Source organism: Eurosta solidaginis, chromosome X, assembly GCF_040869045.1.
Source record: "Eurosta solidaginis isolate ZX-2024a chromosome X, ASM4086904v1, whole genome shotgun sequence".
NCBI classification, from domain to species: Eukaryota; Metazoa; Arthropoda; class Insecta; order Diptera; family Tephritidae; genus Eurosta; species Eurosta solidaginis.
In genome coordinates, this window is record NC_090324.1 from 207831792 (window position 1) to 207851482 (window position 19691).

Here is a 19691-nt window from a genome sequence, read left to right on the forward strand (position 1 = left end):
TGCATACGTTTTTTTCTCCTTTTAAGCAACTCCAGAACTTTTTAAAAGCTACTCAGAACACCAATTTCTTTTGATTTTGAACATTTTTAAAAAATTTGACTTAAAAAAATTTGACTTTTGAAAATATGTGAATATTGGGCGTAAATTTATAGACATTTTTTTCTCCTTTTCGGGAACATCAGAACTTTTTAAAAGCTACTCAGAACACCAATTTTTTTGATTTTGAGCATTTTCGAAAAAATTTGACTTTTGGAAAAGTGTGAATATTGGGCGTAAATTTGTAGAACTTTTTTCTCCTTTTAGGAACTCCAGGACGTTTTAAAGCTACTCAGAACTCCATTTTTTTTTGATTTTGAACATTTTTGAAAAAATTTGACTTTTGGAAAAGTGTGAATATTGGGCGTAAATTTGTAGAACTTTTTTCTCCTTTTCAGGAACTCCAGAACTTTTTAAAAGCTACTCAGAAAACTATTTTTTTTTATTTTGAACATTTTTTAAAAAATTTGACTTTTGAAAAATTGTGAATATGCGCGTAAATTTGCTGAACTTTTTTCCTACTTTTCAGGAGCTCAAGAATCTTTAAAAACCTACTCAGAACTCCAATTTTTTTGGATTTTTGACATTTTCTTTAAATGTAACTTTTGAAATAATGCGAATATTGGGAGTAAATTTGCAGAATTTTTTCTCATTTTCAGGAACTCCAGACCTTTTTAAAGCTACTCAGAACACCATTTTTTTTTATTTTGAACATTTTTGAACAAATTTGACTTTTGGAAAAGTGTGAATATTGGGCGTAAATTTGCAGAACTTTTTAGCTATTTTTCAGTAAGTCCAGAACTTTTTAAAAGCTACTCAGGACACCATTTTTTTTTTTGATTTTGAATATTTTTTAAAAAATTTTACTTTTGAAGAAATGTGAATATTGGGCGTAAATTTGCAGAACTTTTTTTCTCCTTTCCAGGAACTCCAGAACTTTTTAAAAGCTATTCAGAACACCAATTTTTTTTTTGATTTTGAACATTTTGAAAAAAATTTGACTTTTGGAATAATGTGAATATTTGGCGTAAATTTGCAGAATTTTTTTTTTCTCCTTTTCAGGAACACAAGAACTTTTTAAAAGCTACTCAGGACTGCAATTTTCTTTGATTTTGAACATTTTTTAAAAAATTTTACTTTTGAAAAAATGTGAATATTGGGCGTAAATTTCCAGAATTTTTTTCTCCTTTTCAGGAACTCCAAAACGTTTACAAGCTACTCAGAACACCAATTTTTTTTTGATTTTGAACATTTTTTAAAAAATTTGACTTTTTGAAAAAAATGTGAATATTGGGCGTAAATTTGCAGAACTTTTTTCTCCTTTTAAGCAACTCCAGAACTTTTTAAAAGCTACTCAGAACATAAATTTTTTTTGATTTTGAGCATTTTTTAAAAAATTTGACTTTTGAAAATATGTGAATATTGGACGTAAATTTGCAGAATTTTTTTCTCGTTTTCAGGAACTCCAGAACTTTTTAAAAGCTACTCAGAACACCAATTTTTTTTTGATTTTGAACATTTTTTAAAAAATTTGACTTTTGAAAAAATGTGAATATTGGGCGTAAATTTGCAGAACTTTTTTTCTCCTTTTAAGCAACTCCAGAACTTTTCAAAAGCTACTCAGAACATCAATTTTGTTTTTAATTTTGAGCATTTTTTAAAAAATTTGGCTTTTGAAAATATGTGAATATTGGACGTAAATTTGCAGAATTTTTTTCTCGTTTTCAGGAACTCCAGAACTTTTTAAAAGCTACTCAGAACACCATTTTTTTTTTGATTTTGAACATTTTTAAAAAAATTTGACTTTTGAAGAAATGTGAATATTGGGCGTAAATTTCTAGAACTTTTTTTCTCCTTTTCGGGAACTTCAGAACTTTTTAAAAGCTACTCAGAACACCAATTTCTTTTGATTTTGAACATTTTTAAAAAAATTTGACTTTTGAAAAAATGTGAATATTGGGCGTAAATTTGCAGAACTTTTTTTCTCATTTTCAGGAACTAAAGAAATTTTTCGAAGCTACTCAGAACACAAATTTTTTTTGATTTTGAACATTTTTGAAAAAATTTGACTTTTGAAAAAATGTGAATATTGGACGTAAATTTGCAGAATTTTTTTCTCCTTTTCAGGAACTCCAGAACTTTTTAAAAGCTACTCAGAACACCATTTCTTTTTTGATTCTGAACATTTTTGAAAAAATTTGACTTTTGGAAAAATGTGAATATTGGGGGTAAATTTGCAGAACTTTTTTCTCCTTTTCGGGAACTTCAGAACTTTTTAAAAGCTACTTAGAACACCATTTTTTTTTGATTTTGAACATTTTGAAAAAATTTGACTTTTGGAAAAATGTGAATATTGGGGGTAAATTTGCAGAACTTTTTTCTCCTTTTCGGGAACTTCAGAACTTTTTAAAAGCTACTTAGAACACCATTTTTTTTTTGATTTTGAACATTTTTGAAAAAATTTGACTTTTGGAAAAGTGTGAATATTGGGCGTAAATTTGCAGAACTTTTTTCTCCTTTTAGGAACTCCAGAACTTTTTAAAAGCTACTCAGAACACCATTTTTTTTTGATTTGAACATTTTTAAAAAAATTTGACTTTTGAAAAAATGTGAATATTGGGCGTAAATTTACAGAACTTTTTTTCTCATTTTCAGGAACTAAAGAAATTTTTCGAAGCTACTCAGAACACTAATTTTTTTTGATTTTGAACATTTTTGAAAAAACTTAACTTTTGTAAATTTGTGAATATTGGGCGTAAATTTGCAGAACTTTTTTTCTCCTTTTCAGGAACTCCAGAGCTTTTTAAAAGCTACTCGCGACACCATTTTTTTTTGATTTTGAATATTTTTTAAAAAAATTTACTTTTGAAGAAATGTGAATATTGGGCGTAAATTTGCAGAACTTTTTTTCTCCTTTTCAGGAACACAAGAACTTTTTAAAAGCTACTCAGAACACCAATTTCTTTTGATTTTGAACATTTTTAAAAAAATTTGACTTTTGAAAATATGTGAATATTGGGCGTAAATTTGTAGAACTTTTTTTCTCCTTTTCGGGAACTTCAGAACTTTTTAAAAGCTACTCAGAACACCAATTTTTTTGATTTTGAACATTTTCGAAAAAATTTGACTTTTGGAAAAGTGTGAATATTGGGCGTAAATTTGCAGAACTTTTTTTCTCCTTTTAGGAACTCCAGAACTTTTTAAAAGCTACTCAGAACACCATTTTTTTTTTTATTTGGAACATTTTTAAAAAAATTTGACTTTTGAAAAAATGTGAATATTGGGCGCAAATTTCCAGAACTTTTTTTCTCCTTCTCAGGAACTCAAGAACTTTTTAAAAGCTACTCCGAACACCATTTTGTTTTGATTTTGATCATTTTTTAAAAAATTTGACCTTTGAAAAAATGTGAATATTGGGCGTAAATTTGCAGAATTTTTTACTCTTTTTCAGGAAATCAAGAACTTTTTAAAAGCTACTCAGAACTCCAATTTTCTTTGATTTGAACATTTTTTTTAATTTAACTTTAATTTAACTTTTGAATTAATGTGAATATTGGACATAGATTTGCAGTACTTTTTTCTCCTTTTCAGGAACTCGAGAAATTTTTAAAAGCTACTCAAAGAACTTTTTTTCTCCTTTCCAGGAACTCCAGAACTTTTTAAAAGCTATTCAGAACACCATTTCTTTTTTGATTTTGAACATTTTTGAGAAAATTTTACTTTTGGAAAAATGTGAATATTGTGCGTAAATTTGCATACGTTTTTTTTCTCCTTTTAAGCAACTCCAGAACTTTTGAAAAGCTACTCAGAACACCAATTTCTTTTGATTTTGAACATTTTTAAAAAAAATTTGACTTTTGAAAATATGTGAATATTGGGCGTAAATTTATAGACATTTTTTTCTCCTTTTCGGGAACATCAGAACTTTTTAAAAGCTACTCAGAACACCAATTTTTTTGATTTTGAGCATTTTCGAAAAAATTTGACTTTTGGAAAAGTGTGAATATTGGGCGTAAATTTGTAGAACTTTTTTCTCCTTTTAGGAACCCCAGGACGTTTTAAAGCTACTCAGAACTCCATTTTTTTTTGATTTTGAACATTTTTGAAAAAATTTGACTTTTGGAAAAGTGTGAATATTGGGCGTAAATTTGTAGAACTTTTTTCTCCTTTTCAGGAACTCCAGAACTTTTTAAAGGCTCCTCAGAAAACTATTTTTTTTTTATTTTGAACATTTTTTAAAAAATTTGACTTTTGAAAAATTGTGAATATGCGCGTAAATTTGCTGAACTTTTTTCCTACTTTTCAGGAGCTCAAGAATCTTTAAAAACCTACTCAGAACTCCAATTTTTTTTGATTTTTGACATTTTTTTTAAATGTAACTTTTGAAATAATGCGAATATTGGGAGTAAATTTGCAGAATTTTTTCTCATTTTCAGGAACTCCAGACCTTTTTAAAGCTACTCAGAACACCATTTTTTTTTATTTTGAACATTTTTGAACAAATTTGACTTTTGGAAAAGTGTGAATATTGGGCGTAAATTTGCAGAACTTTTTAGCTATTTTTCAGTAAGTCCAGAACTTTTTAAAAGCTACTCAGGACACCTTTTTTTTTTTTTTGATTTTGAATATTTTTTAAAAAATTTTACTTTTGAAGAAATGTGAATATTGGGCGTAAATTTGCAGAACTTTTTTTCTCCTTTCCAGGAACTCCAAAACTTTTTAAAAGCTATTCACAACACCAATTTTTTTTTTGATTTTGAACATTTTTGAAAAAATTTGACTTTTGGAATAATGTGAATATTTGGCGTAAATTTGCAGAATTTTTTTTTCTCCTTTTCAGGAACACAAGAACTTTTTAAAAGCTACTCAGGACTGCAATTTTCTTTGATTTTGAACATTTTTTAAAAAATTTTACTTTTGAAAAAATGTGAATATTGGGCGTAAATTTCCAGAATTTTTTTCTCCCTTTCAGGAACTCCAGAACGTTTACAAGCTACTCAGAACACCAATTTTTTTTTGATTTTGAACATTTTTTAAAAATTTGACTTTTTGAAATATTGAATATTGGGCGTAAATTTGCAGAACTTTTTTTCTCCTTTTAAGCAACTCCAGAACTTTTTAAAAGCTACTCAGAACATCAATTTTGTTTTTAATTTTGAGCATTTTTTAAAAAATTTGGCTTTTGAAAATATGTGAATATTGGACGAAAATTTGCAGAATTTTTTTCTCGTTTTCAGGAACTCAAGAACTTTTTAAAAGCTACTCAGAACACCATTTCTTTTTTGATTCTGAACATTTTTGAAAAAATTTGACTTTTGGAAAAGTGTGAATATTGGGCGTAAATTTGTAGAACTTTTTTCTCCTTTTCAGGAACTCCAGAACTTTTTAAAAGCTACTCAGAAAACTATTTTTTTAATTTTGAACATTTTTAAAAAATTTGACTTTTGAAAAATTGTGAATATGCGCGTAAATTTGCAGAACTTTTTTTCTCCTTTCCAGGAACTCCAGAACTTTTTAAAAGCTACTCAGAACACCAATTTTTTTTTGATTTTGAACATTTTTTAAAAAATTTGACTTTTGAAAAAATGTGAATATTGGGCGTAAATTTGCAGAACTTTTTTTCTCCTTTTAAGCAACTCCAGAACTTTTTAAAAGCTACTCAGAACATCAATTTTGTTTTTAATTTTGAGCATTTTTAAAAAATTTGGCTTTTGAAAATATGAGAATATTGGACGTAAATTTGCAGAATTTTTTTCTCGTTTTCAGGAACTCCAGAAATTTTTAAAAGCTACTCAGAACACCATTTCTTTTTTGATTCTGAACATTTTTGAAAAAATTTGACTTTTGGAAAAGTGTGAATATTGGGCGTAAATTTGTAGAACTTTTTTCTCCTTTTCAGGAACTCCAGAACTTTTTAAAAGCTACTCAGAAAACTATTTTTTAATTTTGAACATTTTTTAAAAAATTTGACTTTTGAAAAATTGTGAATATGCGCGTAAATTTGCTGAACTTTTTTTCTACTTTTCAGGAGCTCAAGAATCTTTAAAAACCTACTCAGAACTCCAATTTTTTTTGATTTTTGACATTTTTTTAAATGTAACTTTTGAAATAATGCGAATATTGGGAGTAAATTTGCAGAATTTTTTTCTCATTTTCAGGAACTCCAGACCTTTTTAAAGCTACTCAGAACACCATTTTTTTTTATTTTGAACATTTTTGAACAAATTTGACTTTGGAAAAAGTGTGAATATTGGGCGTAAATTTGCAGAACTTTTTAGCTATTTTTCAGTAAGTCCAGAACTTTTTAAAAGCTACTCAGGACACCATTTTTTTTTTTTTGATTTTGAATATTTTTTAAAAAAATTTACTTTTGAAGAAATGTGAATATTGGGCGTAAATTTGCAGAACTTTTTTTCTCCTTTCCAGGAACTCCAGAACTTTTTAAAAGCTATTCAGAACACCAATTTTTTTTTGATTTTGAACATTTTTGAAAAAATTTGACTTTTGGAAAAGTGTGAATATTGGGCGTAAATTTGCAGAACTTTTTTCTCCTTTTAGGAACTCCAGAACTTTTTAAAAGCTACTCAGAACACCATTTTTTTTTGATTTTGAACATTTTTAAAAAATTTGACTTTTGAAAAAATGTGAATATTGGGCGTAAATTTACAGAACTTTTTTTCTCATTTTCAGGAACTAAAGAAATTTTTCGAAGCTACTCAGAACACAAATTTTTTTTGATTTTGAACATTTTGAAAAAATTTGACTTTTGAAAAAATGTGAATATTGGACGTAAATTTGCAGAATTTTTTTCTCCTTTTCAGGAACTCCAGAACTTTTTAAAAGCTACTCAGAACACCATTTTTTTTTGATTTTGAACATTTTTAAAAAAATTTGACTTTTGAAGAAATGTGAATATTGGGCGTAAATTTGCAGAACTTTTTTTCTCCTTTCCAGGAACTCCAGAACTTTTTAAAAGCTATTCAGAACACCAATTTTTTTTTTGATTTTGAACATTTTTGAAAAAATTTGACTTTTGGAATAATGTGAATATTTGGCGTAAATTTGCAGAATTTTTTTTTCTCCTTTTCAGGAACACAAGAACTTTTTAAAAGCTACTCAGGACTGCAATTTTCTTTGATTTTGAACATTTTTTAAAAAATTTTACTTTTGAAAAAATGTGAATATTGGGCGTAAATTTCCAGAATTTTTTTCTCCTTTTCAGGAACTCCAGAACGTTTACAAGCTACTCAGAACACCAATTTTTTTTTGATTTTGAACATTTTTTAAAAAATTTGACTTTTTGAAAAAAATGTGAATATTGGGCGTAAATTTGCAGAACTTTTTTTCTCCTTTTAAGCAACTCCAGAACTTTTTAAAAGCTACTCAGAACATAAATTTTTTTTTTGATTTTGAGCATTTTTTAAAAAATTTGACTTTTGAAAATATGTGAATATTGGACGTAAATTTGCAGAATTTTTTTTCTCGTTTTCAGGAACTCCAGAACTTTTTAAAAGCTACTCAGAACACCAATTTTTTTTTGATTTTGAACATTTTTAAAAAATTTGACTTTTGAAAAAATGTGAATATTGGGCGTAAATTTGCAGAACTTTTTTTCTCCTTTTAAGCAACTCCAGAACTTTTCAAAAGCTACTCAGAACATCAATTTTGTTTTTAATTTTGAGCATTTTTAAAAAATTTGGCTTTTGAAAATATGTGAATATTGGACGTAAATTTACAGAATTTTTTTCTCGTTTTCAGGAACTCCAGAACTTTTTAAAAGCTACTCAGAACACCATTTTTTTTTTGATTTTGAACATTTTTAAAAAATTTGACTTTTGAAGAAATGTGAATATTGGGCGTAAATTTTTAGAACTTTTTTTCTCCTTTTCGGGAACTTCAGAACTTTTAAAAGCTACTCAGAACACCAATTTCTTTTGATTTTGAACATTTTTAAAAAAATTTGACTTTTGAAAAAATGTGAATATTGGGCGTAAATTTGCAGAACTTTTTTTCTCATTTTCAGGAACTAAAGAAATTTTTCGAAGCTACTCAGAACACAAAATTTTTTTTGATTTTGAACATTTTTGAAAAAATTTGACTTTTGAAAAAATGTGAATATTGGACGTAAATTTGCAGAATTTTTTTCTCCTTTTCAGGAACTCCAGAACTTTTTAAAAGCTACTCAGAACACCATTTCTTTTTTGATTCTGAACATTTTTGAAAAAATTTGACTTTTGGAAAAATGTGAATATTGGGGGTAAATTTGCAGAACTTTTTTCTCCTTTTCGGGAACTTCAGAACTTTTTAAAAGCTACTTAGAACACCATTTTTTTTTGATTTTGAACATTTTTGAAAAAATTTGACTTTTGGAAAAATGTGAATATTGGGGGTAAATTTGCAGAACTTTTTTCTCCTTTTCGGGAACTTCAGAACTTTTTAAAAGCTACTTAGAACACCATTTTTTTTTGATTTTGAACATTTTTGAAAAAATTTGACTTTTGGAAAAGTGTGAATATTGGGCGTAAATTTGCAGAACTTTTTTCTCCTTTTAGGAACTCCAGAACTTTTTAAAAGCTACTCAGAACACCATTTTTTTTGATTTTGAACATTTTTAAAAAAATTTGACTTTTGAAAAAATGTGAATATTGGGCGTAAATTTACAGAACTTTTTTTCTCATTTTCAGGAACTAAAGAAATTTTTCGAAGCTACTCAGAACACTAATTTTTTTTGATTTTGAACATTTTTGAAAAAATTTGACTTTTGTAAATTTGTGAATATTGGGCGTAAATTTGCAGAACTTTTTTTCTCCTTTTCAGGAACTCCAGAGCTTTTTAAAAGCTACTCGCGACACCATTTTTTTTTGATTTTGAATATTTTTTAAAAAAATTTACTTTTGAAGAAATGTGAATATTGGGCGTAAATTTGCAGAACTTTTTTTCTCCTTTTCAGGAACACAAGAACTTTTTAAAAGCTACTCAGAACACCAATTTCTTTTGATTTTGAACATTTTTAAAAAAATTTGACTTTTGAAAATATGTGAATATTGGGCGTAAATTTGTAGAACTTTTTTTCTCCTTTTCGGGAACTTCAGAACTTTTTAAAAGCTACTCAGAACACCAATTTTTTTGATTTTGAACATTTTCGAAAAAATTTGACTTTTGGAAAAGTGTGAATATTGGGCGTAAATTTGCAGAACTTTTTTTCTCCTTTTAGGAACTCCAGAACTTTTTAAAAGCTACTCAGAACACCATTTTTTTTTTTTATTTGGAACATTTTTAAAAAAATTTGACTTTTGAAAAAATGTGAATATTGGGCGCAAATTTCCAGAACTTTTTTTCTCCTTCTCAGGAACTCAAGAACTTTTTAAAAGCTACTCCGAACACCATTTTGTTTTGATTTTGATCATTTTTAAAAAATTTGACCTTTGAAAAAATGTGAATATTGGGCGTAAATTTGCAGAATTTTTTACTCTTTTTCAGGAAATCAAGAACTTTTTAAAAGCTACTCAGAACTCCAATTTTCTTTGATTTTGAACATTTTTTTTAATTTAACTTTAATTTAACTTTTGAATTAATGTGAATATTGGACATAGATTTGCAGTACTTTTTTCTCCTTTTCAGGAACTCGAGAAATTTTTAAAAGCTACTCAAAGAACTTTTTTTCTCCTTTCCAGGAACTCCAGAACTTTTTAAAAGCTATTCAGAACACCATTTCTTTTTTGATTTTGAACATTTTTGAGAAAATTTTACTTTTGGAAAAATGTGAATATTGTGCGTAAATTTGCATACGTTTTTTTTCTCCTTTTAAGCAACTCCAGAACTTTTTAAAAGCTACTCAGAACACCAATTTCTTTTGATTTTGAACATTTTTAAAAAATTTGACTTTTGAAAATATGTGAATATTGGGGCGAAAATTTATAGACATTTATTTTTTTCTCCTTTTCGGGAACATCAGAACTTTTTAAAAGCTACTCAGAACACCAATTTTTTTGATTTTGAGCATTTTCGAAAAAATTTGACTTTTGGAAAAGTGTGAATATTGGGCGTAAATTTGTAGAACTTTTTTCTCCTTTTAGGAACTCCAGGACGTTTTAAAGCTACTCAGAACTCCATTTTTTTTTTTGATTTTGAACATTTTTGAAAAAATTTGACTTTTGGAAAAGTGTGAATATTGGGCGTAAATTTGTAGAACTTTTTTCTCCTTTTCAGGAACTCCAGAACTTTTTAAAAGCTCCTCAGAAAACTATTTTTTTTTTATTTTGAACATTTTTTAAAAAATTTGACTTTTGAAAAATTGTGAATATGCGCGTAAATTTGCTGAACTTTTTTCCTACTTTTCAGGAGCTCAAGAATCTTTAAAAACCTACTCAGAACTCCAATTTTTTTTGATTTTTGACATTTTTTTTAAATGTAACTTTTGAAATAATGCGAATATTGGGAGTAAATTTGCAGAATTTTTTCTCATTTTCAGGAACTCCAGACCTTTTTAAAGCTACTCAGAACACCATTTTTTTTTATTTTGAACATTTTTGAACAAATTTGACTTTTGGAAAAGTGTGAATATTGGGCGTAAATTTGCAGAACTTTTTAGCTATTTTTCAGTAAGTCCAGAACTTTTTAAAAGCTACTCAGGACACCTTTTTTTTTTTTTTGATTTTGAATATTTTTTAAAAAATTTTACTTTTGAAGAAATGTGAATATTGGGCGTAAATTTGCAGAACTTTTTTTCTCCTTTCCAGGAACTCCAAAACTTTTTAAAAGCTATTCAGAACACCAATTTTTTTTTTGATTTTGAACATTTTTGAAAAAATTTGACTTTTGGAATAATGTGAATATTTGGCGTAAATTTGCAGAATTTTTTTTTCTCCTTTTCAGGAACACAAGAACTTGTTAAAAGCTACTCAGGACTGCAATTTTCTTTGATTTTGAACATTTTTTAAAAAATTTTACTTTTGAAAAAATGTGAATATTGGGCGTAAATTTCCAGAATTTTTTTCTCCCTTTCAGGAACTCCAGAACGTTTACAAGCTACTCAGAACACCAATTTTTTTTTGATTTTGAACATTTTTTAAAAAATTTGACTTTTTGAAATATTGAATATTGGGCGTAAATTTGCAGAACTTTTTTTCTCCTTTTAAGCAACTCCAGAACTTTTTAAAAGCTACTCAGAACATCAATTTTGTTTTTAATTTTGAGCATTTTTTAAAAAATTTGGCTTTTGAAAATATGTGAATATTGGACGTAAATTTGCAGAATTTTTTTCTCGTTTTCAGGAACTCCAGAACTTTTTAAAAGCTACTCAGAACACCATTTCTTTTTTGATTCTGAACATTTTTGAAAAAATTTGACTTTTGGAAAAGTGTGAATATTGGGCGTAAATTTGTAGAACTTTTTTCTCCTTTTCAGGAACTCCAGAACTTTTTAAAAGTTACTCAGAAAACTATTTTTTTAATTTTGAACATTTTTTAAAAAATTTGACTTTTGAAAAATTGTGAATATGCGCGTAAATTTGCAGAACTTTTTTTCTCCTTTCCAGGAACTCCAGAACTTTTTAAAAGCTACTCAGAACACCAATTTTTTTTTGATTTTGAACATTTTTTAAAAAATTTGACTTTTGAAAAAATGTGAATATTGGGCGTAAATTTGCAGAACTTTTTTTCTCCTTTTAAGCAACTCCAGAACTTTTTAAAAGCTACTCAGAACATCAATTTTGTTTTTAATTTTGAGCATTTTTTAAAAAATTTGGCTTTTGAAAATATGAGAATATTGGACGTAAATTTGCAGAATTTTTTTCTCGTTTTCAGGAACTCCAGAAATTTTTAAAAGCTACTCAGAACACCATTTCTTTTTTGATTCTGAACATTTTTGAAAAAATTTGACTTTTGGAAAAGTGTGAATATTGGGCGTAAATTTGTAGAACTTTTTTCTCCTTTTCAGGAACTCCAGAACTTTTTAAAAGCTACTCAGAAAACTTTTTTTTAATTTTGAACATTTTTTAAAAAATTTGACTTTTGAAAAATTGTGAATATGCGCGTAAATTTGCTGAACTTTTTTTCTACTTTTCAGGAGCTCAAGAATCTTTAAAAACCTACTCAGAACTCCAATTTTTTTTGATTTTTGACATTTTTTTTAAATGTAACTTTTGAAATAATGCGAATATTGGGAGTAAATTTGCAGAATTTTTTTCTCATTTTCAGGAACTCCAGACCTTTTTAAAGCTACTCAGAACACCATTTTTTTTTATTTTGAACATTTTTGAACAAATTTGACTTTTGGAAAAGTGTGAATATTGGGCGTAAATTTGCAGAACTTTTTAGCTATTTTTCAGTAAGTCCAGAACTTTTTAAAAGCTACTCAGGACACCATTTTTTTTTTTTGATTTTGAATATTTTTTAAAAAAAATTTACTTTTGAAGAAATGTGAATATTGGGCGTAAATTTGCAGAACTTTTTTTCTCCTTTCCAGGAACTCCAGAACTTTTTAAAAGCTATTCAGAACACCAATTTTTTTTTGATTTTGAACATTCTTGAAAAAATTTGACTTTTGGAATAATGTGAATATTTGGCGTAAATTTGCAGAATTTTTTTTTCTCCTTTTCAGGAACACAAGAACTTTTTAAAAGCTACTCAGGACTGCAATTTTCTTTGATTTTGAACATTTTTTAAAAAATTTTACTTTTGAAAAAATGTGAATATTGGGCGTAAATTTCCAGAATTTTTTCTCCTTTTCAGGAACTCCAGAACGTTTACAAGCTACTCAGAACACCAATTTTTTTTTGATTTTGAACATTTTTTAAAAAATTTGACTTTTTGAAAAAAATGTGAATATTGGGCGTAAATTTGCAGAACTTTTTTTCTCCTTTTAAGCAACTCCAGAACTTTTTAAAAGCTACTCAGAACATAAATTTTTTTTTTGATTTTGAGCATTTTTTAAAAAATTTGACTTTTGAAAATATGTGAATATTGGACGTAAATTTGCAGAATTTTTTTCTCGTTTTCAGGAACTCCAGAACTTTTTAAAAGCTACTCAGAACACCAATTTTTTTTTGATTTTGAACATTTTTTAAAAAATTTGACTTTTGAAAATATGTGAATATTGGGCGTAAATTTGCAGAACTTTTTTTCTCCTTTTAAGCAACTCCAGAACTTTTTAAAAGCTACTCAGAACATCAATTTTGTTTTTAATTTTGAGCATTTTTTAAAAAATTTGGCTTTTGAAAATATGTGAATATTGGACGTAAATTTGCAGAATTTTTTTCTCGTTTTCAGGAACTCCAGAAATTTTTAAAAGCTACTCAGAACACCATTTCTTTTTTGATTCTGAACATTTTTGAAAAAATTTGACTTTTGGAAAAATGTGAATATTGGGGGTAAATTTGCAGAACTTTTTTTCTCCTTTTCGGGAACTTCAGAACTTTTTAAAAGCTACTTTTTTGATTTTGAACATTTTTGAAAAAATTTGACTTTTGGAAAAGTGTGAATATTGGGCGTAAATTTGCAGAACTTTTTCTCCTTTTATGAACTCCAGAACTTTTTAAAAACTACTCAGAACACCATTTTTTTTGATTTTGAACATTTTTAAAAAAATTTGACTTTTGAAGAAATGTGAATATTGGGCGTAAATTAACAGAACTTTTTTCTCCTATTCATGAACTCAAGAACTTTTTAAAAGCTACTCAGAACACCATTTTTATTTTGATTTTGAACATTTTTTAAAAAATTTGACTTTTGAAAAAAAGTGAATATTGGGCGTAAATTTGCAGAACTTTTTTTCTCATTTTCAGGAACTCAAGAAATTTTTCGAAGCTACTCAGCACACAAATTTTTTTTTGATTTTGAAAATTTTTGAAAAAATTTGACTTTTGGAAAGTTGTGAATATTGGGCGTAAATTTGCAGAACTTTTTTTCTCCTTTTGAGGAACTCCAGAGCTTTTTAAAAGCTACTCAGAACACCAATTTTTTTTTTTTGATTTTGAACATTTTTGAAAAAATTTGACTTTTGAAAAATTGTGAATATGCGCGTAAATTTGCTGAACTTTTTTTCTACTTTTCAGGAGCTCAAGAATCTTTAAAAACCTACTCAGAACTCCAATTTTTTTTTGATTTTTGACATTTTTTTTAAATGTAACTTTTGAAATAATGCGAATATTGGGAGTAAATTTGCAGAATTTTTTTCTCATTTTCAGGAACCCCAGACCTTTTTAAAGCTACTCAGAACACCATTTTTTTTTATTTTGAACATTTTTGAACAAATTTGACTTTTGGAAAAGTGTGAATATTGGGCGTAAATTTGCAGAACTTTTTAGCTATTTTTCAGTAAGTCCAGAACTTTTTAAAAGCTACTCAGGACACCATTCTTTTTTTTGATTTTGAATATTTTTTAAAAAAATTTACTTTTGAAGAAATGTGAATATTGGGCGTAAATTTGCAGAACTTTTTTCTCCTTTCCAGGAACTCCAGAACTTTTTAAAAGCTATTCAGAACACCAATTTTTTTTTGATTTTGAACATTTTTGAAAAAATTTGACTTTTGGAATAATGTGAATATTTGGCGTAAATTTGCAGAATTTTTTTTTCTCCTTTTCAGGAACACAAGAACTTTTTAAAAGCTACTCAGGACTGCAATTTTCTTTGATTTTGAACATTTTTTAAAAAATTTGACTTTTGGAATAATGTGAATATTTGGCGTAAATTTGCAGAACTTTTTTCTCCTTTTAAGCAACTCCAGAACTTTTTAAAAGCTACTCAGAACATAAATTTTTTTTTTGATTTTGAGCATTTTTTAAAAAATTTGACTTTTGAAAATATGTGAATATTGGACGTAAATTTGCAGAATTTTTTTTTCTCGTTTTCAGGAACTCCAGAACTTTTTAAAAGCTACTCAGAACACCAATTTTTTTTTGATTTTGAACATTTTTTAAAAAATTTGACTTTTGAAAAAATGTGAATATTGGGCGTAAATTTGCAGAACTTTTTTTCTCCTTTTAAGCAACTCCAGAACTTTTTAAAAGCTACTCAGAACATCAATTTTGTTTTTAATTTTGAGCATTTTTTAAAAAATTTGGCTTTTGAAAATATGTGAATATTGGACGTAAATTTGCAGAATTTTTTTCTCGTTTTCAGGAACTCCAGAACTTTTTAAAAGCTACTCAGAACACCATTTCTTTTTTGATTCTGAACATTTTTGAAAAAATTTGACTTTTGGAAAAATGTGAATATTGGGGGTAAATTTGCAGAACTTTTTTTCTCCTTTTCGGGAACTTCAGAACGTTTTAAAAGCTACTTTTTTGATTTTGAACATTTTTGAAAAAATTTGACTTTTGGAAAAGTGTGAATATTGGGCGTAAATTTGCAGAACTTTTTTCTCCTTTTATGAACTCCAGAACTTTTTAAAAGCTACTCAGAACACCATTTTTTTTTTGATTTTGAACATTTTTAAAAAAATTTGACTTTTGAAGAAATGTGATTATTGGGCGTAAATTAACAGAACTTTTTTCTCCTATTCATGAACTCAAGAACTTTTTAAAAGCTACTCAGAACAACATTTTTATTTTGATTTTGAACATTTTTTAAAAAATTTGACTTTTGAAAAAAAGTGAATATTGGGCGTAAATTTGCAGAACTTTTTTTCTCATTTTCAGGAACTCAAGAAATTTTTCGAAGCTACTCAGCACACTAATTTTTTTTTGATTTTGAAAATTTTTGAAAAAATTTGACTTTTGGAAAATTGTGAATATTGGGCGTAAATTTGCAGAACTTTTTTTCTCCTTTTGAGGAACTCCAGAGCTTTTTAAAAGCTACTCAGAACACCAATTTTTTTTTTTTTGATTTTGTACATTTTTGAAAAAATTTGACTTTGGGAATAATGTGAATATTGGGCGTAAATTTGAGAATTTTTTTCTCCTTTTCAGTAACTCCAGAACTTTTTAAAAGCTACTCAGAACACCATTTTTTTTATTTTAAAAAATTTGACTTTTGAAAAAATGTGAATATTGGGCGTAAATTTGCAGAACTTTTTTATTCATTTTCAGGAAATCAAGAACTTTTTAAAAGCTACTCAGAACTCCAATTTTCTTTGATTTTGAACATTTTTTTTTAAATTTAACTTTTGAATTAATGTGAATATGGGCGTAGATTTGCAAAACTTTTTTCTCCTTTTCAGGAACTCAAGAAATTTTTAAAAGCTACTCAGAACTTCATTTTTTTTGATTTTGACCAATTTTTCTTAAATTTAACTTTTGAAGTAATGGGAATATTGGGAGTAAATTTGCAGATTTTTGTATCATTTTCAGGAACTCCAGAACTTTTTAAAAGCTACTCAGAACACCAATTTTTTTTGATTTTGAACATTTTTGAAAAAATTTGACTTTTGGATAAGTGTGAATATTGGGCGTAAATTTGCAGAACTTTTTTCTCCTTTTCAGGAACTCAAGACCTTTTTAAAAGCTACTCAGAACACCAATTTTCTTTGACTTTGACATTTTTTAAAAAATTTAACTTTTGAAATAATGCGAATATTGGGAGTAAATTTGCAGATTTTTTTCTCCTTTCCAGGAACTCTAGAACTTTTTAAAAGCTATTCAGAACACCAATTTTTTTTTTGATTTTGAACATTTTTGAAAAAATTTGACTTTTGGAATAATGTGAATATTGGGCGAAAATTTGCAGAATTTTTTTTTCTCCTTTTCAGGAACACAAGAACTTTTTAAAAGCTACTCAGGACTGCAATTTTCTTTGATTTTGAACATTTTTTAAAAAATTTTACTTATGAAAAAATGTGAATATTGGGCGTAAATTTCCAGAATTTTTTTCTCCTTTTCAGGAACTCCAGAACGTTTACAAGCTACTCAGAACACCAACTTTTTTTTGATTTTGAACATTTTTTAATAAATTTGACTTTTTGAAAGAAATGTGAATATTGGGCGTAAATTTGCAGAACTTTTTTTCTCCTTTTAAGCAACTCCAGAACTTTTTAAAAGCTACTCAGAACATCAATTTTTTTTTTGATTTTGAGCATTTTTTAAATAATTTGACTTTTGAAAATATGTGAATATTGGACGTAAATTTGCAGAATTTTTTCTCGTTTTCAGGAACTCCAGAACTTTTTAAAAGCTACTCAGAACACCAATTTTTTTTTTGATTTTGAACATTTTTTAAAAAATTTGACTTTTGAAAAAATGTGAATATTGGGCGTAAATTTGTAGAACTTTTTTTCTCCTTTTAAGCAACTCCAGAACTTTTTAAAAGCTAATCAGAACATCAATTTTGTTTTTAATTTTGAGCATTTTTTAAAAAATTTGACTTTTGAAAATATGTGAATATTGGACGTAAATTTGCAGAATTTTTTTCTCGTTTTCAGGAACTCCAGAACTTTTTAAAAGCTACTCAGAACACCATTTCTTTTTTGATTCTGAACATTTTTGAAAAAATTTGACTTTTGGAAAAATGTGAATATTGGGGGTAAATTTGCAGAACTTTTTTTCTCCTTTTCGGGAACTTCAGAACTTTTTAAAAGCTACTTAGAACACCATTTTTTTTTATTTTGAACATTTTTGAAAAAATTTGACTTTTGGAAAAGTGTGAATATTGGGCGTAAATTTGCAGAACTTTTTTCTCCTTTTATGAACTCCAGAACTTTTTAAAAGCTACTCAGAACACCATTTTTATTTTTATTTTGAACATTTTTTAAAAAATTTGACTTTTGAAAAAATGTGAATATTGGGCGTAAATTTGCAGAACTTTTTTTCTCATTTTCAGGAACTCAAGAAATTTTTCGAAACTACTCAGAACACTAATTTTTTTTTGATTTTTAACATTTTTGAAAAAATTTGACTTTTGGAAAATTGTGAATATTGAGCGTAAATTTGCAGAACTTTTTTTCTCCTTTTCAGGAACTCCAGAGCTTTTTAAAAGCTACTCAGAACACCAATTTTTTTTTTTTTGATTTTGAACATTTTTGAAAAAATTTGACTTTTGGAATAATGTGGATATTGGGCGTAAATTTGAGAATTTTTTTCTCCTCTTCAGTAACTCCAGAACTTTTTAAAAGCTACTCAGAACACCATTTTTTTTTATTTTAAAAAATTTGACTTTTGAAAAAATGTGAATATTGGGCGTAAATTTGCAGAACTTTTTTACTCATTTTCAGGAAATCAAGAAATTTTTAAAAGCTACCCAGAACTTCATTTTTTTTTTGATTTTGAACAATTTTTCTTAAATTTAACTTTTGAAGTAATGCGAATATTGGGAGTAAATTTGCAGAACTTTTTTCTCCTTTTCAGGAACTCAAGAACTTTTTAAAAGCTACTCAGAACACCAATTTTCTTTGACTTTGACATTTTTAAAAAAATTTAACTTTTGAAATAATGCGAATATTGGGAGTAAATTTGCAGAACACCATTTTTTTTTTGATTTTGAACATTTTTTAAAAAATTTGACTTTTGAAAAAATGTGAATATTGGTCGTAAATTTGCAGAATTTTTTTTCTCCTTTTCAGGAACTCAAGAACTTTTTAAAAGCTACTCAGAACTCCAGTTTTCTTTGATTTTGAACATTTTTTTTTAATTTAAATTTTGAAATAATGTGAATATTGGGCGTAAACTTGCAGAACTTTTTTTCTCCTTTTAAGCAACTCCAGAACTTTTTAAAAGCTACTCAGAACATCAATTTTGTTTTTAATTTTGAGCATTTTTTAAAAAATTTGACTTTTGAAAAAATGTGAATATTGGTCGTAAATTTGCAGAATTTTTTTTTTCCTTTTCAGGAACTCAAGAACTTTTTAAAGGCTACTCAGAACTCCAATTTTTTTTTGATTAAGAACATTTTTTTAAAAATTTAACTTTTGAAATAATGCGAATATTGGTCGTAAATTTGCAGAATTTTTTTTCTCCTTTTCAGGAACTCAAGAACTTTTTAAAAGCTACTCAGAACTCCAATTTTCTTTGATTTTGAACATTTTTTTTTAATTTAAATTTTGAAATAATGTGAATATTGGGCGTAAATTTATAGAACTTTTTTTCTCCTTTCCAGGAACTCCAGAACTTTTTAAACGCTATTCAGAACACCAATTTTTTTTCATTTTGAACATTTTTTAAAAAATTTGACTTTTGATATTGGGCGTAAATTTGCAGAACATTTTTTCTCCTTTTAGGAATTCCAGGACTTTTTAAAAGCTACTCCGAACACCATTTTGTTTTGATTTTGAGCATTTTTTAAAAAATTTGGCTTTTGAAAATATGTGAATATTGGACGTAAATTTGCAGAACTTTTTTTCTCCTTTTAAGCAACTCCAGAACTTTTTAAAAGCTACTCAGAACATCAATTTTGTTTTTAATTTTGAGCATTTTTTAAAAAATTTGGCTTTTGAAAATATGTGAATATTGGACGTAAATTTGCAGAATTTTTTTCTCGTTTTCAGGAACTCCAGAAATTTTTAAAAGCTACTCAGAACACCATTTCTTTTTTGATTCTGAACATTTTTGAAAAAATTTGACTTTTGGAAAAATGTGAATATTGGGGGTAAATTTGCAGAACTTTTTTTCTCCTTTTCGGGAACTTCAGAACTTTTTAAAAGCTACTTTTTTGATTTTGAACATTTTTGAAAAAATTTGACTTTTGGAAAAGTGTGAATATTGGGCGTAAATTTGCAGAACTTTTT